Consider the following 19,497-nt stretch of genomic DNA (forward strand, 5'->3'; position numbering starts at 1 on the left):
GTAGTTGATGATACATTAAAATGTGAACTTTTTGCTTATCAATACCTACAAACAGGCATTTACTTTCCAGCAAAACTCCAAAACATTTAAGAATCTTGAGTGCTTAAATTTGATAAGATTTACCTAAACACAAAAGTTTATTACATGAAAATAAGTTAAAATACTAGATAATCTAATGGCAATAAAAGTAGTTTAAAAGAATGTTTGGTTAAAACTCTCTTTGCCAGTTTTCACTTCTATTTTAATTTGAGCTAATAATGAAAATTAAGTTATGAGACTAAAGACTGAATGGAACACAGTTGCTAATACCAGATTTCTTCATATCTGTTCAGTTTCCGTGCAGACAGCTGTCGTGGAGACAAGCACAGGGGCCGCATCTTGCTGTTTTGTACCCCATCTTTGCCCCTTAGGGGTTTGGTAGTGAATAAACTGCTTAACTCTCGATCAATGGTTTTTCACTTTTAAAATACCTGTTTCATCTAGGGTGATCCTGAAAAATAAAAGGTTCAGTGAGTAAGAGTCTAGCATGTAGTTAATCACATGCTGGATATTTTTTCCCTACCTTTAGTGAAATTTCCAGTGAAGACAAATGTCTAGGCATTGTTTCTTTTAAATGTAGAACATTACAATGAGCTGGTGTGGACTGAGCAGGCATGGCACGGTGCTCCCGGGGCAGGGGGCGTGCAGGGTGGCTCCGTGTCCTGAGAAGGACTGCTGCAGTGACAGGACCCCGGGGCCACCCACGTGGACGTTGTGTGGTCATCTCCGTACAGGGACCATCAGAGGCTGCGAGTGCTGAAGTAAGGAAGCGTTTGCCAAAGTCCAAGCCATTTCATTACTGCTATGTGCTTATTTTAGAAAGAATAGGTATTTACTTGAAATAACTTTTTGTATCTCGTGGTCATATAGTTACAGTTCCCGGGGAAAATGTAGTAAGATGATAAACCTTTTCATTAGGCACAATTATTAATTTTTTGTCTCTGCACTTTTAAAGACATAATGGGCTTTTGCAGGAGGTCTGGCTCTTCTCCATTGATCTATCTGATTGAGGATTCTTTGCAGTCATGGCATGTGTAGAACAAGGTTTTGTGGCTATTTTCTGTGTCCCTCTCCGTTTATCTTGGAATCCATTCCTCCTTAATTTTGGGGGCCACGTGGTTTCGGGCGGTTTGGGAGGAAAGCTTCTGGATTTGTCTCATCTGGAGAAATTACTGCTGTTCTCCAGGCTCTTAGTTGTCGTTGCTCTCAGTTCCCATGTGTGTGGAGGGCTCAGGAAGAGAGTGGGAACGAGGTGTGTCGGGAGTCAAGGTGGCCTCTGCAGGTTTTTATGAGGAGCTTTGTTTCCAAATGTTTTAACTGTCCAGTTGTTTTCCTCACAAACCAAACACCAGTGTGCTGTGTCCTCTCCCCCCATAAAAAAGGGTGACAGCAAAGACGGTTTTAACTGGAGTGGAGAAAAGCAGTAAATCCCTTCTCTTTCCTTGCCTCGACTGCTCTCTGTTACCTGATTTTGATCATCAAGATGGAATCGAGGGCCTGGCCCGGTGGCACAGCGGTTAAGTGCACACGTTCTGCTTTGGTGGCCTGGGGTTCATCGGTTTGGATCCCGGGTGCGGACACGGCACCGCTTGTCAAGCCATGCTGTGGCAGGCGTCCCACATATAAAGTAGAGGAAGATGGGCACGGACGTTAGCTCAGGGCCAGTCTTCCTCAGCAAAAACAGGAGGATTGGCAGCAGTTAGCTCAGGGCTAATCTTCCTAAAAAAATTAAAAGATGGGATCGATACTTTCTCAATTTTACATTCCCTGATTAGAAAGAAGGCAATGCAGACTAACAGATTAAATCTTGACTTGTATTAGCAATGCTTCGTTAAACCAGAGTTTCTTTGTTTGGTAAGGAAAATTGGCCCTGAGCTAACACCTGTGCCAATCTTCCTCATTTTGCTTGAGGAAGATTGTTGCTGAGCTAACATCTGTGGCCATCTTCTATTTCATATGTGGGATGCCGCCGTAGCATGGCTTGATGAGCATTGTGGGTAGGTCAGTGCCTGGGATCCGAACCTATGAACCCTGGGCCTCCGAAGGGAGCGCGCGAACTCAACCACTGTGCCACCCGGCCAGCCCCCAGAGTTTTTCTAGTAAACAAAACGCTTGTTTAAGCAAGTCAGCTTTAAAGTTATTCAACATCCCTGATATAAAATTAACAGCCACCATTTAACGTCAGCTGTGTGCTCGCTCTGTGCTCGGTATTTTGTGTACTTTGTGTTAACTCTTTGTAACAACCCTGTCACGTAGATGTTAGTATTCCTGGACAGGATGCCAAGACCCAAGTGACGGGACCTGATTCTCACCAGGCCGTACTTCCCTCCCTTGGCTGAAAAACCTCCATCCTCATACCAGCATGCTGCACCAGGAGACCTGCCCAGTGGTCAGGGCCTGGCCCTGTTGGCCCGTACTGATCGAGGCCAGGAGCAGAGCTAAGTGTCTACAGTGATCTGTCTGGGTCCTCACTGCCCTGTGTGGTAGGGAATTACCTTCAACTTAGGACTGAGAAAACTCAAGAAGACCTAAGAAGTGCCTGGTCCAGGAGTGGAGCTGGAATAGGAACCCAAGGCAGGCACAGCCCAGGGTCTTCATTGCTGGGCTTCTTGCCTGAATGAAAGACCTGTGCTACCGAGTACCTCACATGCGCCTGCCTTTCCTCCAGGTGAATCAGTGCACCGTCCAAGCATGTTCCTTGTCGTGTCCTACCGTAAATTTCAGGATTGCATTTCACCCATAAGGTTGTAAGCACTTTACCAGGGGCAGAGTGCTGTCATGGAATCAGCGTGAGATTTGAAGTCAGAAGGTTTGAATCTGGACTAGTTCCCATGTCCCTTTTCTCAGCCCCTGTCCTCGGGCACTGTGATAATATGTCAGTGATACATGTGGGATACCAGTGATAGTGTGTATCCCACAGCTAGCGGGATCAGCCCAGCTCATGCGTGTAAGTACTAAGCACCATACAAATGATTCGAGTAATATTTTTGGTCAGTTGTGGATTATTCTCTTTAACAGATGTGTTCTGAAAAATGGAATTGAGTTTCCTTACAGCTGGAGAGAAACAAGTCGAGTCCAGCCTAGAAGAAAGTGGCCCCTTCGTCTTTCATCCTGCATGAGAACTGTCTGCAGCTGCTTTTCCGTAAATGATTCTGTTTGTAGAACACAGAAGTAAGTAGAGAAATAAGAGTTTCTATTTTCAGCAGCAATCAAAGCCCACTAAACTTCTGTTGACTCACCTCTCGACTGAGTTTGAGTGGACAGAATATGAGTGCAGTCCGTTCCGTGTGGAGGTGAGGGTACAGGCTCAGACTGATGGGGCCGCTCAGCAAGTTAGCGGGGCCGCCTTGCCTCCTTCTGGGATTGTTCCTCAGGGGCAGCACCGTCCCGCTGCGTGTGCTCTTCCACGTGTGGGCAGTCGCTCTGCATGGAAAGCCAGAGGCCTTCAATAAAATGTGTCAAATAATAATAAATCTAAGAATCGACAAAGAACAAGACGTTTTAAAACATTCTAAAGCATTAGAAGACATTCTTTTTTTTTTTTTAGATTTTATTTTTCCTTTTTCTCCCAAAGTCCCCCAGTACACAGTTGTGTATTTTTAGTTGTGAGTCCTTCTAGTTGTGGCATGTGGGATGCCGCCTCAGCATGGCTTGATGAGTGGTGCCATGTCCGCACCCAGGATCCAAACGGCAAAACTCTGGGCCTCCGGGGGCTGGCCCCGTGGCCGAGTGGTTGAGTTCGCGCGCTCCGCTGCAGGCGGCCCAGTGTTTCGTTGGTTCGAATCCTGGGCGCGGACATGGCACTGCTCATCGGACCACGCTGAGGCAGCGTCCCACATGCCACAACTAGAAGAACCCACAACGAAGAATACACAACTATGTAACGGGGGGCTTTGGGGAGAAAAAGGAAAAAATGAAATCTTTAAAAAAAAAAAAAACTCTGGGCCTCCGAAGCAGAGCGCGAGAACTTAACCACTCAGCCCCGGGGCCGGCCCAAGAAGACATTCTTTTCTTTTTTTTTTTTAGGAAGATTAGCCCTGAGCTAACATCTGCTGCCAATCCTCCTCATTTTTTGCTGAGGAAGACTGGCCCTGAGCTAACATCCATGCCCATCTTCCTCTACTTTATATGTGGGACGCCTGCCACAGCATGGCGTGCCAAGCGGTGCCCTGTCCGGACCCGGGATCTGAACCGGCGAACCCCAGGCCAGCGAGAAGCGGAACATGCACACTTAAGTGCTGCGCCACGGGGCTGGCCCCCTAGAAGACTTTCTAAACGTTCTATAATCACACCTAAAATGGAGTTTCAAATTGATTTGTGTGAAGGAAATATTTTTAGGATAAATGCATAGGCCATTAGAAATGCAATATTTCTAAATGATTCGTATTCGACAAGTTGAATTTGGTTAGATTTTGATCAACCAATGCATTCAATATTTTCTATTATAAAATTTTATAAGAACAAATGCAAATAATTGTTCATAGGGTTTATTAACAATTTATCCATTTACAAAGATGCTTAGAAATGGTTTGCTGTCTCCCAAATTTATTTTGCATGAGAAATTGCTTGGTAAATATTTATGTTTCCTCTATTATTGTATTTAAGCATGTTTTTGTTGCAAGTAACAGTAACTGACTGACTATGCCGTAAGCAGAGATGGAAAAGATCAGAGGAGTCTCGGGAAACCCAGGAGGCAGAGCAGCAGAGAGGCCAGGCAGCACGGCTTTCTCTTTGCAGCGTAGATGTGAGAAACGAGCGACGGGAGAAACAGTTTGGCCTCAGTGGAGACAGATCCACTTGGCATCAACTGTGGCCAAGGGGGCAGATGGCACGCTAGACGCTGAGCGGCTGCAAGCCTGGCTTGGACCGTCAGGTACTATGTTTAGAGTAAAGCTTTCCATTTTTGAAGTCCTTGCCCTCATAGATGCCATGTTTAAAGTGGATCGTTATCCTGCCACCATGGCAACCAGATTGGATCCGGCTTCCTTCTTTCCCTGTGAGTTGGGATGTGCTCAGGGAATGGAAATTAACTTTTGCATTTTAAGGGTAAGTAAAAATTAGGTGGTGGTGAGGATCATAATTATTCCATGGTCAGCATACGTGATTTTTAACATATTTTTGATTCTTTGCACATTGATCTCCATAAACATGAAAAATTAAAAGTTGACTAGCAGTGAAATACTTTCAGGGCACAAAGATCTGCCATAAAGTATCAGTTGGTTGGAGGTAATAACGCACAAGGATGAACTTCCCCAGCGTTCTTCCCCGCTCATCAGTCAACACGAAAGACCAGCAAGGAGTGTTTCACTTTGCAAATTTTGAAACCTTATTTCTAGACTCGAGAACGTCAACAGAAGTGAAAACTGGATTGAGCTCCAGAAGGGAAGGGTGAGAACAGAATGTGTGAGGACAATTATGAAACGGTTTGTGGGGTTTATTTATATTACTCTATATTTCAAACACGATCTGAACATTGACTGTACACTAAGCAATTATCATCATTTATCGAGCTCTGATAGGACGTATTGGTGTGGTACAAATCTTAGATGAGGTTACAATTCCTGCCACGGAGTTTGCAGTGCAACCTAATCTTTGAAAAATATAAGACAACTAAATAGACCACAGAAGAGCAAATCTGATGATGCCAGCAAAGACTCGGAGTGGCAGGATTACTGTGATTACTGAGGCTGATGTCTCGAGGAAGCAAAAACATGGGCAGACTTACTAATTTTATTTCCTCTTTTACTCCTATAAGGTCACTTTGTAGGAGGACTCTTCTGACAATTTTATTTATGTTTTTTAATATCTGGCATAGGGAAGAAGCCAACAAATGACATTTCTGGTGAAGTCACGACAACGCAGTGTGCATGGGGTAAAAAATGGTTCCATCGCCAAGAGCGTTAAGTTCTGCTCGTCAATGAGGCAACTCGGACTTGACAGTTGAGGGTGTCAGGCCAACATTCCTTCAGTGCAGAAAGAGCGAGCAGAGGGTCAGCTGTAGAAGCAAAGGTGTAGACAATGAAATCAAATAGATGACGTGGAGAGACCCAGTGTGCTCAATCCACGGGAACTGCGAAAACCTTCTCGTCAGTGTGGTGGACTGAGCCCCACACGCTAAACATGCTGGACGAAATACACTGAGGGAAAAAGTTTTAAATACATCCCCAGGAGCACACACAGAAAGGAAAATCCCCAGGTGCCTAAGCCAAGGAAACCAGCATAAGAAGAGTCACCAGCTGCCGAAGAGGTGGGCAGGGGACCGAGGGCTGGCCAACCAAAATGCACCCCTGCTGGCCACAGGGGTGAGTATAAGAAAGTACAGTCTGAAGAAGGGCGGGTGCCCCAAGCTCGTCCCTACGTATCTTTCCTGGAACTTTTTTCTGGAACTACCAGCACAATCACTTTTTCTCCCTCCACTGGAGCTGCTAAGCTGTGTGGATTTAGAGCTAGGATTCTGGGCATTGGCTTGTCCAGCATGTGGAGAAAGTCTGCTGGAAAATGGAGAGAAATATGGTCTCCTGAGGGCATTGTTTGAGCCCCTGAAGCCACATAAGCCCCTGGATCGGTCGATAATGCACGTCAATGAATCCTTTTGTTCCTAAGCTAGTTCAAGTTGGATTTGTATACTAACCCAATCAACCACCGCCTCCACTTCCCAATCCTGCTGACCTCCTCGAGAGAACAACTGTCAACAGTTGGTGAGTATCTATTTTTACAGATGTTTTTCTAGGAAATTATACACACTCTACTATGGTGGCTTTAAAGTCACAAATCTCACGCTTCTCCCGTCAAAGGTGGGGTCTGGTTTCCCTCCCATGGCCTCTAGGTGAAACTGCCCACCTGCCCTCACAAGGAAAATACAGCAGACGTGATGCCAAGACACTTCCGAGACCAGGATGGGCAAGGCAGCACAGCTTCTGACTGACCCCTGCTCTCCACAGATGCTCCCCTCTGGGACTCGGCCACCTGTGGAGACCAGACAGGTGCTCCTGCAACATCTTCAGCTGAGTCTCAGCTGGAAGCCAGCGCCAACCACCATTCACATGAGTGAGCAAGCCTGCAGGTGATTCCAGCCCCAGGGGACGCCGAGTGAGCACAGCCGAGCGTCCCCACCCAGCCCTGTGCAAGTCACCGATTCCTGAGCAAATTAATTTTGGGGCGGTTTGCTAGATAGCAGTAGATGACCAGAACCACGCTTATGCAGACATAGTTTGCTTTGATTTGCTTTTTATATAAACAGGATCATAGCCTATTGATCTTCAACTAGCTAATTTTTTTCGTGTGTAACACTTTGCCCTGGGGTTCTCTCCATGTCAACAAATAAAGATTAATTAGCGTATAATTAAGTACCGCAAATAATTTTGTCCTACAGATATGCCATAATTTACTTAAACACTCCTCTATTGAGCAACATTTAGACTGTTTCAACATTTTCCTTGTGGCAAACCATTCTAAGATGAATATCTTTATGTTGGTCTCATCATGCACATGTATGAGTATTTCTCTGTAATAGATACATGAAATGAAATTTTAGCAGAAAAGATTTTCACACTTTATCTTTCTGCCAAATTGCTGAAAAAAGCTGTTCCCTTTTATACTTCCCCCAGCAGTGTGTGAGAATACTCACTTCCCCTTACCTTTATTATCATTGGATATAAACCAAATCAAATTTTTTCCTATCTTAAGAAAAAATATAATTATACATGGTTATATATTTTATTAACTACTTAAAATAGTATGTATTTTGTACATATTATATAACACACATATATTTTACATATAAATATATGTGTTTAAATATAATTTGCACTTTCCTTGTTTCTAGTGATTTTCTGCAACTCTTCAGGTATGTATTGGCCATTTATATTTATTCTAAAATTATTCATTTTCCTATTGCTTTGTTATGTGCAAATATTTTCTCCCAGTGTGTTGTTGTTATTTTGTATTTGTTTATGGCATCTTTTGTCATAAAGAAGGTTTAAATTTTGAGATCATCATCTCTGAACTTTTTTTCTTTATAGGAGTTTGTATTATATTTTGCTTAAGAAAGTCTTTCCACTCTAAGGTTATGAAATATTCTCCTATATTCTTTACGTTAAAAAAAATATCTCCTCTCTCCATCTGGAATTTATTTGGTGTTTGGATTGGGGGTTATCGAAGTTCCTTGAATGTGATGGGTGAATCAGAGCGATGCTGTGTGGTGTGCTGGGGTGTGGACCAGCTTCAGCCTCTGGTATTTGGGAGCTGTGTGACCTGTGTGCCGTTTCTTCATCTCTTTGAGGCTCAATATTTTCCTTTGTAAAATGGGTAATAATACATAGCCCTCAAGGTGTTAATATGAAGTTCAAATGAGCTAAGTATGTGAAAGTGCCTGGAACTTAAAATAATATTGTGCATTGATCCTCACCAAACATTTCCCCAGATGGATGGTTAGTTGTCTCAACCCAATACTGAATAGTCCGTTACTTTCTCACTCATATGAAATGTCAACTCTATTATATACTAAATTTTCATATATACACGGATGTCTCAATGTTTCCACTGATTTGTTTGTTTATTCCTACAAAAAAAAAGCTTCACTGTTTTTGTTAAAATAGGTTTATAGTATCTTTTTTATATTTAATAGGGCAAATGTTCTATTCATTTCTATTAGCTATTATAGATTAATTTGGAGAATGCTTATATACTTGCTATTTGAGTCTTCTCAAGCAAGTATATGGTATATTTCCATTTACTCATGGGATCTATTATATTCTTCAGTGATTTTTATAGTTTTCTTCATATTTCTTGTTGGTATTTTGTACTTTAGTTGCTACCATAAATGGGCCAATTTTTCCATGACTTTGCTTTATTGGCTGTTATCTGCATGTAAGAAAGCAGTTAATTTTCGTATGTCTATACTTGATCTGGCCACCTTGCTTGCTGAAATTTCTCCTTGGTTCTAGAAGTTTGTCAGTTGACTCCGATTTTCTAGGTAGAGGACCATCACTACAGAATTACCAGCGCCTAGAGCATTTCCATGACTGACAGTCAGTGTTCCCGCTGAGAATGACTTGTCTTCTTCCTTCCTCAGAGCCTTGTTCTGATTCTAATGGAAGAGCCTTGAGTGGTTCCCTATTATTCTGATGTTGACAGAGATTTCTAGTAAATACTGTTTGTCTGTCGGGTACAGGAAAGTTCCTCCTGTGATTTCTGGTATTTTCAGAAATTAGTCTTGAATTCTGTCAGGTACTTTCTTTTAAGTGGGAGTGGGGGTAGAAGCAGCTACATGTGGATCTTCTTTTTTAAAATTTAGTAAATTTTCTAGTTTTGAAAAATCTTAACATTCTTGGAATGAGCTTTTCATCGACACGACAGATTCTTCTTTTAATGTGCTTCTGCATTTGATTTGGTAATATTTTAGGATTTTTCTGTCCCTGAGATGAGGCTTTTTTGGTAAGCTGTTCTCTTTTTGTTTTGATATAGGATTATATTAACCATATAGGAGGAGTTTAGAAGGCTTACGCTTTTTTACACTCTGGAAGCATTTATATATCACAGGAATTATTTGTTCCTTAAAGATTTGTTAGAAATACCTGGGCAAGTAATCACTTTAGCAGTCAATGCTGACTCCTTTTCAGTTCCTTTTGTTCGGGATCTCTACCTCTTCTTGGCTCCATTTTCTTTATTGTATTTCCCATGAAAATAATCAATTTCATCTAAGTTTTCAAATTTGTTTGACATCCTGTTAAAGCTATTAATTATCTTTATCTCCTTGATGACTACAGTTGTGTATACTTTTTTCTAATGTTGTTTATTGTGTGTTGTCTCTTGCTTCTTAACTTGGGTTGTCAAATATTAGTCTATTTAATCAGTCTTTTCAAAATGCCTATATCTGGTTTTATTGATCAAATCTGTTATTATTTTTGTTTTATTGATTTCTTTTATTATCAATATAATGGTCTTTTCTTTGAATTTAGTTTGTTGTTTTTCACAACTTTTATTTTATTATATTTTTTCCTCCAGCTTTATTGAGTTATAATTGACAAATAAAATTGTATACATTTAAAGTGTACAACCTGATGATTTGACATACATATATTTTGAGAAATGATTATCACAATCAGGTTAATTCACACATCCATCACCTCACATAGTTACCTTTCATTTCGTTGTGATGAGAACACTTAAGATCCACTCTCTTGGTGTTTCCAGTACACAACACAGTCTCATTAACTGTAATCGCTGTGTTGTCCGTTGGATAGCCCAGTGCTCATTCATCTTATAACTGAAGGCTTGTACCCTTTGACCAATATCTCCCCATCTCCCATACCCGCAGCCCCTGATAATAACCATCACTGTACTCTCTGTTTCTAGGGGTTCAACTTTTTTTTTTTTAGCCCCCCAGTACATAGTTGTATATTTTAGTTGTAGGTACTTCTAGTTGTGGCATGTGGGACGCAGCCTCAGCGTGGCCTGACTAGTGGTGCCGTGTCCGCACCCAGGATCTGAACCAGCGAAACCCTGGGCTGCTGAAGCCGAGCACGCAAACTTACCCCCTCGGGGTTGACCATCTTTTCATGGCTAGGTGATATTCCATTATGCATATATACCATATCTTCTTTACCCATTCATCTATCGATGGGCACTTAGGTTGTTTCCAAGTCTTGGCTATTGTAAATACTGCTGCAGTGAACATGGGAGTGCATGTATCTTTTTGAATTAGTGTTTTCATTTTCTTCAGATAAACACCCAGAAGTGGAATTGCTGGATCACACTGTAGTTCTATTCTTAATCTTTTGAGGAACCTCCATACTGTTTTCCACAGTGGTTGCACCAATTTACATCCTTGCTGTTCTGTTCTGCGTGTCAAATTTATTTCTCATTCTAGCTTTATGACAATGGACTACGCTACACTTTCCAACTTGAGTGGGCTCTGGGCTAGAACCTCCTAGCAACATTCCTCAGCGTCTTTGTGAGGCCTGAGAGAGGTCGGGAAGCTCTGCCCAGGCTGTGTCTCCTCCCCACCCACTCTGAACCTTGGATCCCACACAGCCCTCCAGGAAGAAGCCCAAGGCTCCAGGGTTTGGCCTAAAGGAAGGAAGACATTTCTCGCGGTAACCGGGATCTCTCCTTTCACTTCGGTTTTGGCCTCTGTGGATTTTTTTTAAGCTCATGCCATCTCAGCAATGCAAGTAAAAATATTTTTTAACATATTAATCACCTTAACCTGAGGGTTGTTCAGGATATCCAACCTGCCATATTGCTGGAAACAGAAGTCTTTTATCTACTCCCTTCTGTGCATTAAACATTGAGTTCTTAGAGACCAGGAACTGTGATTGATTCATTTTCGTATCCTGGGACCCAGCATACATTAGTGTACGAACAGGAAATATTATTTGAATGAATGCCAAAAACAATTGTTTCAGGTTCAAGTAATTGGTTTGAAATTCTAAGTACAATCAAGGCAATTTCCTTTCTGAAAACTCTTAAGGCTGTAATTCAACACCATGATAAGGATTAGAGAATTCCTCGGGAAATTGATAATCCACATGAATTTTCTGTTTTAATCAAATTAACTGGGAAGTTGGTCGATTGTAACGTAATTTGAATCACATGGATTTGATCCAGTAGGACAGCAGAGAAGTTTATGTTGTACACGAGTTGCACAATTATGGGACTCAGATTGCAAAGGTTTAGAAAAATATTCTCAGCATAAACGTTTTCTACCTCTGCTACTCTCCAATGGTGTTTCGCATCCCCTCGTTGGTATTGACATGGCCATGATCATTGGATTATCTCACCAATCCACTCCTTCCTAAGTCAGCATTCGCCTCCTCAGTCAGCTGTTATGGAGCGTGTGTTACGTGCATTGTGGTAAACACAGGTCACAAAGATGGCATATTCCTGCCTCAGTGTTCTCCCAGGGAGAGACTAATGTTAGCGACTGCAGTGTAGTAAGAAATAAAATGGAAGTACCTTTGGGCACATCAGTAGCACAAAGGAGAGAGTGAGCGCATGTGTTTTGGAGCAGCCAAGGAAGGTTTCACTGGAGAAGAGGCTGCTGTGTTGACTGGAATGGAGAGTAGTTTGTACCATTTAAGGTGTGGGAAACAGAGCGTGGGGCCAGGGGGCAGGTGTGGGGCCAGGCGGCAGAGTATGGGGCCAGGGTGCAGGAAGCAGCATCTGGCCGGTCCCCGTTCAGTGTCCCAGGCTGCCCTCCCGTAACGGACAAGGCTTCATAACACTCGTGTGTGCTCAGATTTTAGTGGTCCCCCCAAGGACTCTCAGTTTTTCTTGACCATTCCCCAGGACCATGTTCACTGGTCCTTCCAAGGTGGCACTTCACCAGATGGTCATGCCTCCTGTCCCCACTCTTCCTAGATGACTGGCATATGTTTAAATGCTGCTGGCCTCAATGACCTTTCCTCCCTTCTTCTTCCCTCCCTTCCTTTATGTTCTATAGGATTTTAATTTGTTCCTTGCTATAGCTCTCTTCTTATGAAAACTAGGTTGAAATTTAACATTTTAAGTACATGCAAACTCAAAGTGCCGTGGTTTCTATTTAGAAATGTGGGTGATAAAATTTAATACAAACCAAGAGAAAGCACAACCAAAATATCCAGAACATATCCCCCTTCCCTCATGGCATGCTGCTTCTGTTTTTATTTAGTCATCCTTTTTCTTTAACCTTCATTTCTTATATTCTGAGTTGAAATCCAGGCTGCCTATATTTTTCATTAATTCCTTTAGTATTTCAGTAGACTCCAAAGGGCAGTGTGACCGCCAGGAGCAGCCCCAAATTATATGTTGGGGTGCAGAAAGAAAATATTGAATACTTATAATTTATTTTAAGGTTATCCTTTAAAAATTGCTGTTTTTATGTTTTATAACATATATAATAGTTTATTTCATGTACATAATTTATAAATATGCATAGACGAGGGGCGCGTGCTCAAACATCGTTTATGGATGCCCAGTAAAGACACTTTGGAGAACACTGGTTTATTTAATTCTTTTCTCAAGCAAAAATGCTTCTGGCTGTAAAGCATGTCCCACGAGGCGGCGGCCCTGGCTTCCTGATCCGGGATCAGTTCCGCTAAGGGAAGCTCTGAGGGTGGAGAGTCTGAGTCTTAAACCCGGTCTTAGCTTGCTAACGTTCGGTTCAATGATGAGAGTCTTTCTGAGCGCGTTTTCCAACGCCAAGAACTTCCGAGCTGCTTTGTAAAGATGGAGGCTCCTGGCAGGTGGTGGGGGAGGTATTTTGAGAAAAGCAAGAATTGGCAGCTCCTCCCACAAGTCACGTTATAGAAACGTGGACTGTGGTGGACTCCAGGTGGCGGGAGAACCCGGGGGTCTTTCCTGCGCCGGACCTCAGGGGCAAGGCCTGTCTCGCTTTGCTAATTGGTTCTGCCTAACCACGTGCTCATGTGAAACCCTCCTTTAGACCCGGAGATTTCAAAATCCCGCTTCTACTTAAAAAAAAGAAGTTTAGAAAATTTTAAAGCCCAGTTCTGTTCCTCTTCGTCGGTTCAGTGGAAAATGCGCTACAGCATATTGGAAGCTTAACTTCAAGTTTGATTTGTTTATTATTGGAGTATGAAGCTGCTTCATAGTTCACAGTTAATTCCATGGCTTGCTCGCTCTTTTTTTTTTTTTTTTTTTTTGAGGAAGATCAGCCCTGAGCTAACTGCTGCCAATCCTCCTCTTTTTGCTGAGGGAGACTGGCCCTGAGCTAACATCCATGCCCATCTTCCTCTACTTTATATGTGGGACGCCTGCCACAGCATGGCTTGCCAAGTGGTGCCATGTCCCCAGCCAGGATCCAAACAGAATCCCAGGCCACTGAAGTGGAACGTGGGCACTTAACCGCTGTGCCACCATGCCGGCCCCACCATGGCTCTTCCTGTTATGTATTTTGGCGCTGGTGATGCAGGTCTCTCACTTTATGTGAAGGGTAGTGTGAGCGTGTGTGATAAAGCGTCTCTGGAAGTTCTGGAAAGGCTTCGTGGAACTCTCTCCATCAGTTCTAAATGTGCTTAACACGGAGATGTCAGCTTAAGGCCACCACCCTGCTGTTCCATGGAGAAGACGTCTTGGAATCTTGGCCCTTCAATAATTTATGGTTTGAAATTTGTACCAAATTAAGAAAAATTTAGCTCCTTAGCCCAGGTGCCTTTCTTTTTCCGTTTTTAGGTGGCATTGGTTTATGACGTTATATAGATTTCAGGTGTACATCATCCTATTTGGCTCACATCGAGTTCACCATCAGAAGTCTAGGCTCCATTTCTTACCACACTCATGTGCCCTTCACCCCTTTCACCCTCCCCCCACCCTCCTCTAATCTGTTTTCCGTATCCATGGGTTTGTTTGCTTCTTTAATCTTCCACATGTGAGTGAGGTCATACAGTAGTTGGCTTTCTCCATCTGACTTATTTCACTCAGCATAATACGCTCAAGGTCCGTCCATGTTGTTGCAAATGGCAAAATTTCATGTTTTTTATGACTGAATAGTATTCCATTGTATATATATACCACATCTTCTTTATCCATTCATCTATCGATGGGCACTTAGGTTGTTTCCAAGTCTTGGCTATTGTGAATACTGCTGCAATGAACATAGGGGTGCATGTATCTTTTCCAATTAGGGTTTTCATGTTCTTTGGATGAATACATAACAGTGGAATAGTTGGATCATACGGTATTTCTTAATTCTTTTTGTTTTATCGAAGTCATATTAGTTTATAACATTGTGAAATTTCAGTTGTACATTATTATTTGTCAGTCACCATATAAATGTGCCCCTTTACCCCTTATGCCCACTCCCCAACCCCCTTTCCCTCTGGTAACCACCTCTCTGTTCTCTTTGTCCATGTGTTAGTTTATCTTCCACATATGAGTGAAATCATATGGTGTTTGTCTTTCTCTCTCTGGCTTATTTCTCTTAGCATCATACACTTGAGGTTCATCCATGTTGTTGTGAATGGGACATCTTGTCTGTTTTTATGGCTGAGTAGTATTCCATTATATATATACACCATATCTTATTTATCCATTCATCAGCACCTTGGGTTGCTTCCACCTCTTGGCTATTGTGAATAATGTTGCAATGAACATAAGGGTGCATAAATCTCTTTGAATTGCTGATTTCAAGTTCTTTGGGTAGATACCCAGTAGTGGGATGTCTGGATCTTATGGTATTTCTATTTTTAATTTTTTGAGAAATCTTCATACTGTTTTCCATAGTGGCTGCACCAGTTTACATTCCCACCAGCAGTGTATGAGGGTTCCCTTTTCTCCACATCCTCTCCAACACTTGTTATTTCTAGTCTTGTTAATAATAGTCATTCTGATGGGTGTGAGATGATATCTCATTGTGGTTTTGATTTGCATTTCCCTAATAATTAGTGATGCTGAACATCTTTTCATGTGTCTGTTGGCCATCTGTATATCTTCTTTGGAAAAATGCTCATATCCTCTTCCCATTTTATGATCGGGTTGTTTGTTTTTTTGTTGTTCAGTTGCATGAGTTCTTTATATATTTTGGGTATTAATCCCTTATTGGATATATGATTGCAAATATTTTCTCCCAGTTGGTGGGTTGTCTTTTCATTTTGTTAACGGTTTCTTTTGCTGTGCAGAAGCTTTTTAGTTTGATGTAGCCCCATTTGTTTATTTTTTCTTTTGTTTCCCTTGCCTGAAGAGAGAGGGTATTCAAGAAGATGCTGCCAAGACTGATGTCAAAGAGCGTACTGCCTATGTTTTCTTCTAGGAGTTTTATGGTTTCAGGTCTTACATTCAAGTCTTTGATCTGTTTTAATTTTTGTGTGTGGTGTGAGATAATAGTCTACTTTCATTCTTTTGCATGTGGCTGTCCAGTTTTCTCAACACCATTTATTGAAGAGACTTTCCCTTCTGCATTGTATGTTCTTGGCTCTTTTGTTGAAGATGAGCTGTCCATAGATGTGTGGTTTTATTTCTGGGCTCTCAGTTCTGTTCCATTGATCTGTGTGTCTGTTTTTGTGCCAGTATCATGCTGTTTTGATTACTGTAGCTTTGTAGTGTAGTTTGAAGTCAGGGATTGTGATGCCTCCAGCTTTGTTCTTTTTTCTCAGGATTGCTTTTGCTATTCAGAGTCTTTTGTTGTTCCATATAAATTTTGGGACTTTTCTATTTCCATGAAAAATGTCATTGGAACTTTGATAAGGATTGCATTGAATCTGTAGACTGCTTTAGGAAGTATGGATTTTTTTTTTAAAAGATTGGCACCTGAGCTAACAACTGTTGCCAGTCTTTTTTTTTTCCCCTGGTTTTTCTCCCCAAATCCACCCAGTACATAGTTGCATATTTCAGTTGTGGGTCCTTCTAGTTGTGGCATGTGGGACACCACCTCAGCGTGGCCTGACGAGCAGTGCCGTGTCCACGCCCAGGATGCAAACTGGTGAAACCCTGGGCACCGGAGCGGAGCGCGTGAACCTAACACCTCGGCCACGGGGCCGGCCCAGAGTATGGACGTTTGAACTATGTTGATTCTTCCGATCCAAGAGCGCAAAATATCTTTCCATTCCCTATGTCTTCTTCAATTTCTTTCAAGAATGTTTTGTAGTTTTCATTGTACAGGTCGTTTACCTCCTCAGTTAAGTATGCTCCTGGGTATTTTATTCTTTTTGTTGCGATTGTAAATGAGATTGTATTCTTATTTCTCTTTCTGCTATTTTGTTGTTTGTGTGTAGAAACACAACTGATTTTTGTCTGTTGATTTTGTACCCTGCAACTTTACTGTGTTCGTTTATTAATTTTAATAGTTTTTTGGTGGATCAGGTGCCTTTCTAACAAGTCATTTCTAAGTAAGTTCTTTGGTCTTTCAAACGTAGCTTGAATGTTGCCGAGTTTTATGTGACAAGTAAGAAAGTGCGGCCACTCAGGGCGCTGCATGTAGACTTGGCAAACTCTAAGGCAGAGATGGCCCCTGGGGTGCCCACGCTCTTGCCTCTTTCTCTCCCGTCTCCACCTCCACCCCTTGCAGACATCTACAGGGAAACCAGCACGCCTCTGGGAATCTCTCTTCTCTCCTCCCCCCGTTTTGTTAGGTCCTTCTTGAGTGAAGTTGGGGCAGTTTTCAGTCACCCAATAGATGTTTGTCATGACCCAGTCTTAGGGGGCCGCCACGGGGGTAGGAGTGAGGCGTTCTGACAGTGGGGCTCTGGCACCAGGAAGAGCTTCCTCAGCAGCCACCGTAACTAGCCAGGCTGTGAGTCCTTCTCAGATCCGCTGAGGCGCTCGTTTTCTGGGGCAGTCTCCCGTCTGCAAAGAATTTCAGCGCCATGTCTGAAGCCACCTAATGGGGCTGGATCTCTGTCACTTCCCAGCTGGGTTCCTTACCAAAGACCTGCCGTTTTAATCTGAAAATGGGGAGAAAATGAATAATAACACCGGCCATGCTTAATCCAATCGGGTTATTGTGAAAACCAAATGAAAAAAAATGTGAACAAATGCTCTTTGTAACTTATAAAGCTTAGCGCCTCAAGTTGTTGTTATCGGTCAAGATAGACTCCTTTCCCAGCCACTTCTTTGTCAAATTCCAGGGCTGGGTTGCTTGGGGGGCACCTGGTCTCGGGCGGTTTTATGAAGCTGACCTGCCCCAGGCCTCTCACTGCCTCACTCTCTTCTAGTTCTGCTGGGTGCCCAGAGCAGGAATTCTAGGTTCCCGGTCACCACAGTGGCCTCCACCCCAACCTGCCCTCTCCAAGCAGCACAATGCACCCCGCCATCTTCCTTCTCCTTCCATCACTCCCTCCCCCGACAAACAACTTATCATTCTCAATATCTTTTCCTTAAAGTCTTACTTTCAGATTTTTCACCCAAAGAACTCATTTAAATGCAATGGATTTCCAGATCAGGGAAGAGATATCTTGGAATATAAGGGAGAGGATATGACCTTTCATTGGCCTTCAAATGGCGCTGCATCAGCTTCTTCAGCCCTTGGATTTCAAGCAGCTCAGGGTCCGCTAGATCCATAGTTAGCTAAATCCTATTTAGCTAGAATCCTGTTTAGGATTTAGTTAGCTAAATCCTAGTTAACTAAATCATTTGCTAGAATTCTATTTTAATAAGCTCAGAGAAACTTCCAAGTTACTTGTCTGAAGGCTCCCTCCCCTGATGGGGGCGTGGTCAGTGGATATGTCAGTAGAGATGGCAATTTGCCCTCTTCGAGGTGTGCTGACTGTCCCACAACCTCACTTCCAAAAATTGTTCTTAAGGAAATAATAAAGATTTATGTATAAAGATATACATTGCAGTTCGGTTATAATTTATATTACTCTTTCTAATTATTTTATACAAAAATTAGAAACCAAGTCTTTAACAATAGGAAAATGGTATAAAAATCTATGCTCAACTAAATAATGGGAATTCTGTGCGGCCCTTGAGAATTTCTATTTGGAGAATACAAAGAAGTGGAGAAGTGTACATAATCTAGAATTTTTTTTTAATGACAAAACAATCTGTAAACATTTTTGTTTCAAGGTGGAATTTTCAGTTTGTACATCTAGCTCTCTTTTCTTGAAGACCACTTTAAGTGACCAAAGAAATACAAAAATAAGATTTTAACCTTTGTATGTTAAGGTGACCCTATAATAAAAAACGACCAGATGCTTGAGATGAATCATCAGAGTTCATGCCCCGTGAAGGGATTGAATGCAGCAGAGGATGTGTACGGGCTCGAACAGGTATCTTAGGGGCATTCGAGAGGATGTTTTTCATGCTAAAACAAGAACAAGTAACTGAGAAACTAGCCGCCACAGATTTTCAAATGAAATACGATCAAGCAATTCTAATTCCAAGAATTTATCCCTCTGATAGACACATTGCAATAACTGTGCAATGGTCATTTAAAGGTCAACAGCATATTTCCAATAGCGAAAGATTTAACACAACATAACTGTCCATCTGTTAAAATAATACGCAGTCATAATAACAAAAAGAATCCAGGAGATCCTTGCTTACTGACGTGGAAAGATGTCTAAGATGTATTGCTAAATGAAAAAAGCAAGCGTGGAACATTGTGTATCACTCCAAACGTATAAAGGAAATCTGTGGGGTTTGTGTGTGTGGGTGTAATGGAAATGCGTGTGTGCAGAGAGAAGATTGATGGTCTAGATATCAACATGTGAGCACTTATTTTATACTTTGGGTTGTAATCCAAAACCAAAATAAATTATTGCTGAAGTTGTTCCAGCTTTGGCCCTTGGGAGCTCTTGCAGGTTGGCTCCTGTGCCCCTGGGACGTGCCCCCATCGCGTCCTTACTTTTCTGGCACAGCCAGAGGCTCCAGCCTCATCTTGTCCTTTCCCAGCCTCAGCCCTAGAATCAATCAATTTCAAGGAGCCAAGGGGCCTGATTCCTTTTCTTGGACGATGATATGTAGACACCAAGAACTGGGTGGTAGGTGTGCTTGTTGCTATTGGTTTTCACACTTTCT

This window comes from Equus asinus, chromosome 11, assembly GCF_041296235.1.
Source record: "Equus asinus isolate D_3611 breed Donkey chromosome 11, EquAss-T2T_v2, whole genome shotgun sequence".
Taxonomy (NCBI): domain Eukaryota; kingdom Metazoa; phylum Chordata; class Mammalia; order Perissodactyla; family Equidae; genus Equus; species Equus asinus.